Genomic DNA, 13,728 nt, shown 5'->3' on the forward strand with positions numbered 1-13,728 from the left:
AACACCCAATAGTTTTGTAGAGAGGGCTGGATACGAGTGTGCGAGTAGTTACTACCCGTTTATGTTCCATTATTGCCTTCGAACAAGACATGGCTTCTGGGTCGCGCCATTTTGGAAGTGGCTCTTAGCAAACTCATTCCAGAGTGGCTGGTGGGTTTTTTTCCCCGCAGTAGATTCCGAAGCGGCTCTTTTGTAAGAACATCCTAAATCTTTACAAGCGAACACACGGCACATTGCTTTGGTCAAACTTAACCTCACTTAACTGATCTTCAAGAAGGTCTGGACGAAGAAGGCACCATTAAGAAGTGTTGCCATAAAAGGAGCGCTATGGATACCCGTTTTTTTTGACAAATTAACTTTTGTTGTCCCTGAGCCCAACATGAGATTGGAATTTTATCCGGAATTCGGGTCATTCCGTCTGATTTATCAGGCCATGGTTCAGTGTCATTGAGTTTGCCTCCGGAGCCAATGCAGTTTTATGAACATCCAACTTGAAGAGAAATCACCCCCAGGAGCAAACTTTACAGTTTTCCATCCACAAAACTTGTGAAATGCACTCTTTGCAAAGGGTTTCCGGCTGAAGATGATAACCCATATTCGCCCATATTACCGAACATCTTGTCGTCATCGTCTTCAAATGCCTCTCTAAGGCTCTCGAGCGTGTAGGTTCCCGTATGTGGGGCAATCCCCATTGTTTCAAATTTCCCGCCGCAATTTCAAATTCAACTGAAGCGGGAAATCAACGCAGAATCTCAGGGTCACCAGAATCAAAGCCCTCGAATTGTGCACCACGCAGAGAAAGATGAAGTAAACAAAGGATACGGAATGTCTGTGGGTGCACTTTGCCGATGCAGAATGGGATAAAGTTTTTTTTGTTTCTTTTACAATAGAATCGGGCCCGCTTTCCTGATAAACAGATCGAAGTTGGGTGCGCATTTTTGTTAAGTTTCCTCACCACGCCATAACTCTTACAATGAGAGTGGAGTCTCTAATCCGAGCAAAATCAGCTCCACGGTCTGCTTGGCCACTTCTGATATTTCCAAAACTATTTGCAAAATCCCCAAATACAAATAAGATTGCCTCTCGATCGCTGATAATTTAACCATTTTCATCTTTTCGTCGTTGAAATTGTGATTATTTAAGGTTCTTAATGTGCTTTATCCAGCATTCTTGCCAGACATTCTGTATTCACAAGTGCTCTTTGATACCCTAAGGGCCCTTGTTTTGCAGTAATTCGTACCCCAAGGATCTTGTTCAAGGTTCTGATGCACCTTGAGCGTGTAATTCAATGCTGAATTATAAGTCTGTTTTGGGAAATTCTCTTTCAAACATCCATGAAGTCACATCAGTTGTCGTGTTTCGCATGTGGCAGAACGAAATTTACGAACCACTTTGAAGGGCACCAAATCCCTTTCGGTCTCCAAAAGAACCACTTCGTAACTTTTGAAGTGGTAGCCATTTCTCTTCGTCATCTCTAAGTTTCTCACACAGTACGATATTTCAGATGGAATAAAGCATCTGAACATTTCGAAGAACAAGGAGGGGTAACTTTTAATGGTTCCAAATTTGTGATGAGCTTCATGAATTGATCGAACCAATGCTAAAATCCTTAATCTTCCGCTCGGTCTTCGAAGTGTCCTGAAGATTTGGTGGAGCAATAAAAAACCCGTTACAACAAAGCTTCTATAGAGGGAAGTGTTCCAGAAAATGGGTTTTCGATGTAATGGGAACAGATTTGATCGCAAGACCAGGAATTTTGTACTTTATCTGATTCTTACGACTCGAGAAATGCCAGCCAGGAAATGTTGGATCGTAAAAAAATTGGTACAATTTGCTCAATCATCTTGCGCTCGCTGGCCTTTTTTCGAAGCTTGAGAAGGAAGACAAATTTTTCTTACAAATTGATCTCTGTAAATATAGAAAGAGGGGCCATAACTTTGATTTAAAAAGAAACGGAAGCATGCTTTGATCTCGCTGAAAGGCCATGGATAAGCATGAGAAATAAGTCTGATTTTCCGTGATGGTCTAGAAAGAAAGCAAAGCCTAAAGATGACTGCTCGGTCTCGTATTTGAAAGAAACTCAAGTAGAACTATTGTTCGACCAGCTTTTCACAAGGTTATCATTCAAAATACATATGTGAAAAGAAATCCGAGACAGACCTAGAAATGAGAAAACCAGAAGCTAGATGTAAGAGTCCATGACAGATATAAATGGACTTGTATTAGGCAAAGGATGCTTGCTACAAAAGATTTACATTAAAATAAGCACCGCTATTGCAGCGCTTCCGTATTTGACATGGCATTCATCATGCTTATCATTGTGAACTTAAAATGAAAGAACGTTGCCTTTCAACATTGCAAAATTAGCTGTAGTTAGGAATCTTAAATGTTGCTTCTTTTTATTACCCCATTCCTGTTGAACTCACAAAGAGGATCTTGCAAGTTCGTGAAAAAAAACAGAGTGAAAAGCTGAGAGAGATTTAGACCATGTACGCGTACGCGTAACTGAAGCTTAGAGCCTTTTGACCAAAAATTCAAAAGAAAGATGAAACTTTCCATGTTATATCGTGAAGATATATGCAAAATGAGAAGGAATGCCGTCAATTTTATGAAACACATACTGCCATCAGATTGAGTTAAATTTGATGGTATTGTAATAGGCGGATCATAACACGTTTGATAAGATTTTGTCAAAACTGGATCTTTTTTTTTTGGTTTGGTTTTTCACGGGCTTTTCTAACCGCTACATGGAATGTAATCCCCAGTACTATTAAAATGAAAGGTAATAATTCGTCTAGGGATACGGATTTGAAATATTTTTTCACATTGAGTTCCATAACAAGAAAAATCATTTTTTTCCCATTCAATTCATCAAGCCCATGTGCATATATCCAATCCAACCCCTTAATTCGAGATTTGTATCGCTCTTAGTTTGACAAAAGGTAAAAATCATCTAATGGATCTAAGGTTTTGCGTTTATCCTGAACTTTACTTACTCTATCTCTGTAGTTTTAAGAACCACAAGCTAGAAATGGATGGAACTTTGGGATGTTCGGTGGAAAATGTGGCTTCTCGTGTACTTGTTTTGCAAAGTCGCAGGGTTCCCGCAAATGTGCTACATTGGTCATAAATTCTGGATGTGAATCCGTAGTGGGACAGGACAATAAGAGGGGGATTTCCATTGACCCCGCTCGTTCTGTCGTTTCTTGAAGGTGCTTTTCCAAGATAGGATCTTGGAAACCCGGAAATCCTCCATCAATAACTGTTACTCGTAAGGCCAAGGGGGCTTATAACAGTTAAGCACTTTGATTTCATGGCATGGGGGGTGCTTTATGGCCAAATCACTATCTCTGCATGTTCCAAGAAACTTCCGGGAACTTTCTTTGTTAGATCCATTGCTCAGAGTGAGTCTGGTTCCTTGATAAACTTGGACTACGTGACGTAAACATTGAAGACATGATCAGAATTTCTTCCGTAACACAAGTACTACACTCTCAAAATGCAAAGAGCACTCGTACATCTTTGAGCGAACATTTGTCAACACACTGCTTTTCTACTATCCTATTATCTATCCAATAACTTTATCATATCTACCATGCATAACGGATGTTTATTCAACCTCTGATGTCGTGACCTCTCATGTTCTACGAATGTTTGACGATTTGCCGAACGGAGCTTGCATCATTCAGCGAATATCTGTGCCATTCGGCAACTCTCTATGCTCCGTTAACCTATTCTAGTGCCTAGTCCAAGGGCCCTAGAGGTCCTTGCTTTTTAACAAGGTTAGCATGAAAAGGGCCAAGAACCGAGCTTGACATCGTCTTCCGGTCCTCCTCAATCCTTGGAACAACTGAGCTAATGAGGATCCTGAGGCTTATTGCTTCGTACGTAGACCATAAACTAATGCAATTCTTTCTGGAATGATAAACAGGAAACGGAAGCATGGCTGTTTCGTTCGTATCAGTGATTGCCTTCCAAAGGAGTAATCTGGAGATCATTGTTGTGTTTGCTTCTTAATGGAATTAGAATGCATTTCCTGTCTTCGTCTGAGAGCCCAGTGTGTAGGAATGGTGAAAAAAACATTCAATGACAAGGGCAGAATGAACGATTAATGAATGAGACAACCACTCTTCCACCTCTGTTAGATGGGGTGGCGCCGAAAGTTCGAGCCTTATCTCGCAATTAATCAACTACTAGTCTCTCCAGGAAGTCAGTTAACTCCACTTCAAAAAGTTTCACTTTCACCGAAAGAGTGAAAAGGCTTTTGAGAGCTTCCCCGCCACAAGAAAGATGAGTGAAGGCTTGTTAGAATCCCATTTGGAAGCCAAACAAGGACACGTGGTTGCAGAAGACTCTAAATGGTTTGGCTTGTCCAAGTTATTGCATCTTGATCCCATGAAACGAAGTCGTAATGAGGCTGAAGAAAAGAGCCATAATTTGATCAAGACGACTCGCCAGGCTTCATTCTTGCCTTTGAAAGGAGTCACTTGAATGCCTTTGGGAATGAACCAGGGGAGTCTCTTCGCTTCTTTATGATTATGCAAATCGTTTCTGGTCTTTCGCTCTAATTTCAACACTCGATGTAGTCCACCGTGAAGGCCAACGGCTGAATTCCTAGATTCAAGTAAAAGGCAACAACTTCCATAAACAATAAGGGGATGAAGGGTTTCGTTAGCCATCGCTTCGACTTCATAAATTGAATGCACTACATTTGGAAAGTTTTTCAGATTCAAACAGAACCATGCATTCTCTCAATGTTTCATAATACCGAGCGATTCTACGTTTGAAATCTGTCAGTGATGGTTTTAGCAAGGGAAAGAAAATCTTCATATTGACGTGGTTAATTCTCTCTATTCTATTCATTTATCACTTTCATTATGAGCACCCCTTGAACGCAGGATAGAGAATTACACTCCAACATGCATGACGTGCCAAATTTCGTCACCCTGATTCAAGTATGCTGGATTATGTGGCTGCTTGAATGTCTGAGCCTTCTTTGTTCTCTCATGTCTTTCGGTGACAGTTGTAACTTTTTTCGCCCTATCATCGTTTAACGACTGCACTGAATTGAGGTCAATTTGTTGTTCTATTCTTTGAGGCCAAGCCTTTGTATTTGCCAACCACAGCCTGAGTGAAGCTAACGGATCTACGGTAGTGTTGGTTCGTCAAGTGCTTTAAAACCACTCTGACAACAGAGAAAGTCTTTCACGCCCCACTTAATTCACTAAAAATCCCGATGTGGAACAAAAGGGAACGAGTTTCCAAGAAATCCAAAACACAACACAACTTGCTCCACGTGTGTGTCGACTGTCAGAAGAATAAGGTCAGATCATCCGCCTAGAGGGTTTGTTATCCCGCTATTCTCCTATACACTCTACGTTGTGTGGTTCAAAATTAGAGGCGGAAAGTTTGAGATACAGAGGAGGATCATGATGAAAGAGCGGTACAGAAAGCCAGAGGTAGGAGCACTACCGAGGCTCTGTGAGTGAGATCCAAGATGTGCTTTTTCCCCTTTTCCCAGTGGTCTTGTACATCAGGAGAGGACGTCTGTTTCTTATTCTCGGGCACATGGTTGACGAAATCTGACACATGCCCAGACATAACATGTGGGTTTTCGTGGAATCAATTTCAATCCTGGGCTTTATTACTTGAAGATAGTTCTGGTAGATAGAGGGCATGCCAAGGACCTTTTGGCGAGGTTTGCATTGATGGATACACGGGCATATTTGTGTCGTCGGTCGAACATGAGGGAAGAATATGAGCCACCCTCGCTATTAAGTCATAATACATGGTGCACTTCCCAAAATGTCACGCTTTGCCCATCTTTTGTCCGGATGGATATGTCTCCATTGTTAGTTAGAACACGCTTCATAAGCATAACGCATCTTACACTGTGATCCATATGGATACTCGAGTTTCATTAACGAACATGAGAGCACGTAGTTTGAAGATTTTAATGTTCGTAGGTGTCATTTCACTACCTTAACGGGCGAGTTCACGACGCAAAAATGCTTTGCACAATTTTTTACCTATCTTTCTCGTTTGTATTGCCAACCTTCTATGTTATTTGGCTAATTTATCTTTTTGCAGCATCAAAAGCTAACAATTGGAGGTATTCGTTTTATAAACTAGAATAATAGCAACCATTGAGCCGTTATTCGTCTTTATTGCAAGTTTTGACTCTGGTATCCTAGTTGTGCGGTAGTAAAAATACTTATGGAGCTGCATTGTCATCCTCCAAGATCAACGAGGGGAGTGGTCTTCTCTCCAGGGGGGATCCATAATTCCAAATACCTTGGGACTTGCTTCCATTAGACCCTGGCATTTGATTATTGAACGTGGCTTTAATAGTGAGGGAAGGAAGGGAAAGGAGGAGGGTGGCGAGGGAATTTCCAATCCCCTCCTTATCTCATCACTTGCAAATACATTTGCAACAAGAGGAGAATCTTTGGACATGATGACAATCTTCACCTCGTCAAGCAAATCATCATCATCCCCTCCTTATCTCATCACTTGCAAATACATTTGCAACAAGAGGAGAATCTTTGGACATGATGACAATCTTCACCTCGTCAAGCAAATCATCATCATCCAATAAATTTGTTCAATGATTGTCTTGTGATTAGCAGCGATTAGATTACACCAATAGGATGATTAGAAACCACACCTTTTTTTGAAATACATCAAACAGGGTTTCTGAACAGGAAATGAACGTTTTCCATTCACTTTCAGGACAAGGGTTTTGTGGCCAATGAGTTTCATTCGGGCGAATTTAACTACTGTTCATAAAAAATGTATCTTTTAGTGTTAAATAAATAAATGCCATTGGGCTTGCCATTTTCGTTTGCCAGGTGAACCGATATGGTCTAGTCGCATTCCTTAACTACCCAGAGCCTTTGAATCCCGCACCAGGTTTTTGTGTAATGGCTTTGAAACGTTCTTTTGTAACCCGTGGGTAACGCGTGTTTGGTGCAACATTCCATTTCATAACTCAGAGATAACCCTCTCGGAGGTGTCATTTTAGGAATCAGCTTTGGGTTGCTCGTTCATCCCCCAAGATTATTCCCCAATGCCACTTTAACTTTTTGCCAGGGCTTTTTCATTCCACATTATGATGGACAAGATGCCAGGCACTTTCTTTCCCGACCTTCGAGGAGTGTATTTTCAAGCGAATGAATCTGGATCCCGCTGGAAATGCGCGGGCTGCAATGGCGTTCGTGAACGAATGGATAAATATGTCCACGTGGGTTGGTGAGCTGGTTTGTTGATTTAGGCACACTCCGTTTTATGTAAATACGGAATTTCTAGTCCCCTCAGCTACTACCTCCCAAACGCTGTCCTCTAGGAATATATGATGATAACCAAGCATAAAAGCTCTCCATAAAGCCTGCTTCCAACCAGTCCATGTGTGGCTTATCATTCATTGTGTGTGTCTGTGTATATAGAGGTATATACAAGCTAACCTGTACCAGCCGCTTATTTGGTGACTCCGCGGATCTTCCAAGAGAGCACATTTGCATAGAGAATCTCCTTGTGACATAAAAAATGTAGTGGTGGTAGTCAATCCCTAGCCATCTTCCTTGTCGATAAGCTCGGTTAATTCTCGTATCCTCCGTGGTTCTTGCTCCTTTGTACCCTAAATTACAACCAGGAACCATTTCAGGATCCGATCCGTTTCCTCCTCTTCGTTGTCTTGTGTTTCGACACAACTCAAGAGGGTCCAGCTTGGACTCGAAATTTGCTACATTTTTGCAGATGCGCAGGGGTGCCAAAATTTCGTAAGGTTCTCGTCCAACGATCTTTGCAGAGGACATCAAACAGGCTTAGGTAGGTTTGTAACTTGGCTGAGGAATTATTCCCAGTACTTTCGGCCCATGTTGGCCTTGCTACTTATGAGCAACGCAAGCCATATTTTGCGTTACTGTCTGGTGTGACCCTGTGAAAGAGACCGTAGTGAAGGCCTCATTGGAAATTTATGTTCTTGGCACTGTAGAGATGGAATTGATAAGGTTTCCTGCCTTTCGGCAAAGTAAAGAAAGGAAGGAAGGACTCAAGTGGGAGAAAAAGAGTCAGATCGAACGAGAGCCTGGCTGTTGACTGCTTGGAACTTCTGGGCACGTTTCAAGATCACCCATTTTCTCCAACCACCATGATACCCATGAGACCAAACAGAAACAGGTCCCCATTCACAGCAGTATAACCTGCAACCAATTCGAGCCTCATTTTGGTACACAACTCGAAAAATTTAGAATCTTCACTACTGGGTCTGGGAAAAGCCCGCAATCCTTGAGGACGAAGGTCATTGTGGGCAATCCGTGGCACGGCCTTGCTTCTAATGAAGGTCTCACATCGGACTTGCTTGTTTTCAATATTGCGGTCCATGATTTTATTGGTTTCTAGAAGGACCAGCATCCCTTGATATCTGTATGCAAGTCTGTGGGATACTTGGCGGAAAATCGCCCAATGGAGTGGAAATAAGGATCAAAGTTTTCTCCTCGTTCCAAATTGATCCTCGGTCAGATCAGCTTGATCCCAAGAGTGTCGAGTGAAGGAAGAAGTGGAAGAGAATAACTTCTTCCCAATCAACTGGCTTCAAAATTGGCTTGTTTCCATCCACTTCACTTGCTCGCACCCAAACCAAAATAGGTGGCCAATATTGTAAAGGCATTTTGACAAGAAATCTCACGGCGATTAACCCTAAAACCTTGGTAAGGATTAATGTAGTCCAAAGCGCACCTAGCCCTTCGCTTATGATAAGTTGTGTCCAGTTCATAGGACGGCCTTCTCACTCTCTCTCTCTCTCTCTCTCTGGCCTTCCCCCTGGAGGACGTTGCACTTTTTCCAATACACAAGAGTGAGAGGATGGGTCAAGGCTTAGGACGACCTTGCTTTAAAAGGCATGGCCTTAAAGCGGCACTGCGCCAAAACACCACCAAGAATTGTGGCACATTAGAGCCATGATGGGCCCAATTACTGAGGGTCTTGGGGAGAAGCGCCCTTAATATTATTATAGGCAAGTTGCTGCAGACAAGTTTGTTGAAGTATTGAAGAAGAACACTGAGCGCGCATTTGCATGCAAACCATTCCTTGGTCAGTGTCCAAAGTGGAAGCCCTAGAGATGCCAATTTGTCTGCTATCCTGTAGAAACTACCAATTTCCCACTGGTTTGGATCCATCCAAATGGCTTGCTCGCTCTTACCTGGAACAAGAAAATCAGGGAATTTCAGACGGTGCTTTCTTTTCCGTGTGCAAAATATCTCCCAGGATTCCTCCTGGATTCTAGGCGTGATTTGGCAAGACGAAAGACACGCCTCTCAAAAGATGACTAGAGCGAATGATGCTATCCCGACTTCTGAAGACGAAGAAAGAAAAGGAGCAGGAGGAGGAGGAGGAGGGGGAACAACCGCTTATGGGGTGGGTCACGAGAGAGAAGGCTCCATCTCATTCTTCTACCTGATCATAAAACTGACATCCACTGAAAAGGCTATGCAAATGACTTGCCAATGGGAACATTTCCAGTCGATGCTCCGGCTCCCTGGAGGGCCTGCTGAGTTTAAGTGCGAGCCTTCGAATGTGGAAGATGAGCTCCATTTTGGGGGCAATTTGGAACAAGAGAAGAGACTGCGAGCTCATTGATCAGAAGTGCATTCATTGACTTTTGATCTATGCTTGATGGATGAGATGGCAAGAAACAAACGATGTCTGATCATCCAAACCCTGACCACAGACTCCTCCATGAGTGAAAATTCATCATGTACGTTGCCTCACTACTGGAACAACATCTCCATTAGAAAAGCTAGATGTTTTTCTCTAATTCCGAACAAAGCCCAAACATGCACGAAGGATCCTGGTTGTAAATTATTCGTCTGTGAACGGAAGCTACTCTTTTTCCTTCCCATTTTGGACTGGTTACAATGGCCGACTAATTTATCTTTCTCTCTTATTGCCTCCTCCATGGGAGTATCTTGCTTCAAAGCTACCAAAGGTCCAGATCAATGGGGATTTGTCCTAATTGACCTCTGTACTGAAAGTCTCTGTCCTTGACCAGGAGAGAGAGATGCTGAGCCGAAACTTTCGTCATAAGATGCTTCACGTACTTTCGTGCCATAGCTCGGCAAACCTTTTCAAACCCGAGAAAAACAGTAACGAACCAAATCGATGCTAACTAGAGATTATGAGTGCATCTCCAGCCACATTTTACGGAAAACCTCGGCCCATCCCACTTTTAATTAGATATTGTCGTTGGCAATGGCTAACATCATTTGTTTTATTACTACAACCACCACTCCTCCCACCACCATATTTGGGCAAGGTCCAATGCATGGCATTACTCGGTGTGAGACCAACGGACTTGGCATTGGCCTTTATCTAATTCATAGATTCTTCCCACTAGACTAATGCGTCGTATACTATTATGACTGTGTTATTATATCACTTCCAATGGAACGAGATGAGTCCGAACATACAAAATTGATAGACATTGACAAATGCGGCTTTGGTGAAATGTTTCATCAACACAACGGCTCAAATGTTTCCATGCTCAAAATAACCTTCATATGGAATGTAGTGTTGCAGATCAAAGAGATCCTTTATAAAATGTTGAAGCTGTTCTGCGTAAGTTCTAGAACATAATCGTAAAAGCCTGTTTCAATAGACGAAATCCTAGAAAGAGGTTTCAAAAAATATCTTGGGAAAAGTTTTATAGAATTTTCATCACAATTTGAAGCTCCAAAATTGGTTGAACGAGCACTTTAACGCCTTATTGTAATAAAGGTAAAATTCGTAATATTTGGTGGTCTTCCCACGTCGTCAATTGAAGGGAATGGTATTTTGTTTGTTTTCTCAAGCAAAAAATAAGTCCAAGACAAATAAAGGAGAAACATGCTACTACTTCTAATGTTAGATAGTAACTGTCGTAATAATTTAGAATTGGCACACTAAATTTGCACATCATCCTAATCGGTACGGATAAAAATATAAAAAAACGACTTGATAATCAACAGTTTTGAAATTGAACAATCATTCGTTTGTCAGGACCCAACTGAACTCTTGTCCGAAAATAAATCTTTCTTTTAGACATGAAGATCCCTTGAAATCTGCAAAGACCAGTCAGTAGCCCTTTTTCGCATTTCTTTCCGAGAGGATCGGCTCCATGTTGAACTGTGGAGTTTTCTCGGTCACCCTCCAATTCATCATTCCTCATTCCCCATTTTGGTGCTGACGCTTTCAGTCTCTTTTTCCAAGATGAATGGTTCCAATGACGAAACCTACTCATGTGAATTCATTTTTCATTCATCCTCTCAAGAACAACGAGCTTTTAGGACCTTGAACTACTAACAGTACTCGTCATAAACTTCGATTGAACCTTGTCAGGCTTTCAAGTTGAATGCAGTTTAGGGCCACCCTTAACAGCCATCTCACTAAATTGACGGCAACTTTTCTTTTCAAGAACCAAACTCTTGCTTGATCAGAAACTCTTTGGCATCGAGAAAGTTTGTCAGACCGCCATCAAAGCCATCACGCATAGAGATCGGACAAGGAATCGGCCTTCAATTCTCAACCGGCTTGATCCTTCCATGCAGTCATACAGTTCAGTTAGTCGGTAAGCTACCATCTTGAAAGTCGTCATTTTTTTCATGGAAACTCACTCGCTCATGCCCATCCAATTACATTTACTTCTTTGCCCAATAAACCCCTTGCTATAAAAGGGGGAGAAGGGACCTTCTCGTCCATGACTGGCAATGACAACAGATGTGAACTCGCAACACGCTCAGCTACGCTCACCGTTAGTTTAATACGGACCAGTCTCAACTCTCGAGGGTTCGGTGGATCATAATGATGTTTGAATTGGTGCAAACATTCCCGTTCTAGACCTGAGGAGAGCCTTCTTCAATTGGTGTGCTTGGCTACATTTCATGTCTGTGAAAAATATTTGGACCCAGTTCCATAATTTAGGGGTTGCTGTGTCTGCAGTCTGCCTTGCTACTTCGTGTAGTCTTTTGGCAGAAACCCTCAGGGTTGGCACGCTACTTTTGTATTCCTCAAGAGGGATCTTCTCACAATCTAGGCTTGAAGCAACGACTTAGTGCTTCCGTACTATACTGATGCATCGGAACAAGACAGAGGGAACATTGTTGGACATTTTTGGGACGAGACGGGAATGACCCAATATTCGATGGCCGCTTGTGGATAGAATTTTTGGGAAAGTTGTTGGCGGGGTCGTGAGTGCAAGGGTTTGAATTTTGATTCCTTTTTTAAAAACGTACTGTTTTAGAGAGGAGCACAAGTTCCAATTCAGCTTTCAGGTATATTAAAAGGGATTAAAGCACTTTGTGATCCGATTGAGGAAAGTTCCAAAACGCTAATTGTTTCGGAATGATTTATTTGTATTATGAAAAATTTCCGGATCTCTATCAACCTTTTTAGTGTTTCAGTCTTAACGGTGTAGGAGTTTTTGATTAATGAATCTTATTCGTACTCATATACTCATGGTGATGCATGGATAATGTGAAGGTGAGGGTAAAGTGTTTAACAATGATTTAGAATGTTCAAGAATTTGAAAAGGCACAAATACTCTACTATCTAAAAACAATATATAAGACTTTTATAGAACAACCTTGGTGCAATGTTTGAACCAAATGTGATTGAACTCTTTGATAATGATCAATAAGTATCGTAATCCTTTCTTTAGATCTATTTAGCAACATGGTAGCATTTTCTCCCACAGCTTAATTTCGACATTCCCGTTTCAAATGCCTATACCCAAGCAACAGATGTGAAAGTGATGATGTGAAGCCAATGGGGCTCCCTTGGGGTTTGAGGGCAATGAGTTCCCAAAATAGATACTTTGGTGCCATCCCATTCTATGTCACTTCTGAAAGACGCTCGGAATGAATAATCCCTAGATGACCAAGACTGCTTTATGATCCAATTAGGCCAACATTCTGGCCACATCATGAAGGCCCTTTGACTGGGTTTCTCAAGAGCAACCTTCCCATTTCCCACGACCGTTAGACTCTTGCAGCCTTCATCTCAAAGTCAGTTGCTTGCTTGACGAGAATGCCAACATAATTTGGTCGTATTCTAAAGTCAAGATATAAGGAAAGGCCTTTGTAATAATTTGCTCTGATTACCTAAGTGTTGAGTTGCAATTCGGACCTTAGACCTGCATGAAATTGGATCGAGGAGAGACCTTGAGGACGAAGTGAGGTGGACAATCAGAAAGTTGTTCCTCAAAGCACGAGTGATCCACTCTGATCAGGAAATTGTAATTTTCCACATGGTCGATTTTATGGTTGGCTCAACGAGCGCAAACATTGCTCAGCTATCTAACGTAGACAGACCAATGTTGGGTTTCAACTTGGGGCGATCTTTTAATTGCTTAAGGCTCATCAAAGCGCCATTTTGAACTCCTTTGCATGTTGAGCTTTAAAAAGTTATATACTAGAATAGAAAATGATCGTCAAACTGTATTTATTTCAAAACCTATATTTTTCAGATCATATTCCAAAGTCATGGGAAACTACGAAGTCATATTTGCGAGTCACTTCATTAATACTAATTTGTGAGTTTTAAAAATTTGGACCAATTGTTCATTTTTCAGTTAGATCAGTGTTTGTAATGATAAAAGTTTCACGAGCCATTGTGACGAATTTTTTTGGTTGAGAAGTACTCGTATGACTCGGGTTTGAGTCCTTTTTCTGCCACCAAAAGACTTGTGAGAGTTGA

General features: G+C 41.7%; 1 protein-coding gene across 1 annotated transcript in view; it reads right to left on the minus strand.

The window, feature by feature from the left end:
- Positions 1-13,728, minus strand: part of LOC131877927 (uncharacterized) — a 69,555-nt gene that overhangs the window by 38,675 nt on the left and 17,152 nt on the right. The gene's annotated exons all lie outside the window — the stretch shown is intronic.

The sequence above is a fragment of the Tigriopus californicus genome, chromosome 3, assembly GCF_007210705.1.
Source record: "Tigriopus californicus strain San Diego chromosome 3, Tcal_SD_v2.1, whole genome shotgun sequence".
Classification (NCBI taxonomy): Eukaryota; Metazoa; Arthropoda; class Copepoda; order Harpacticoida; family Harpacticidae; genus Tigriopus; species Tigriopus californicus.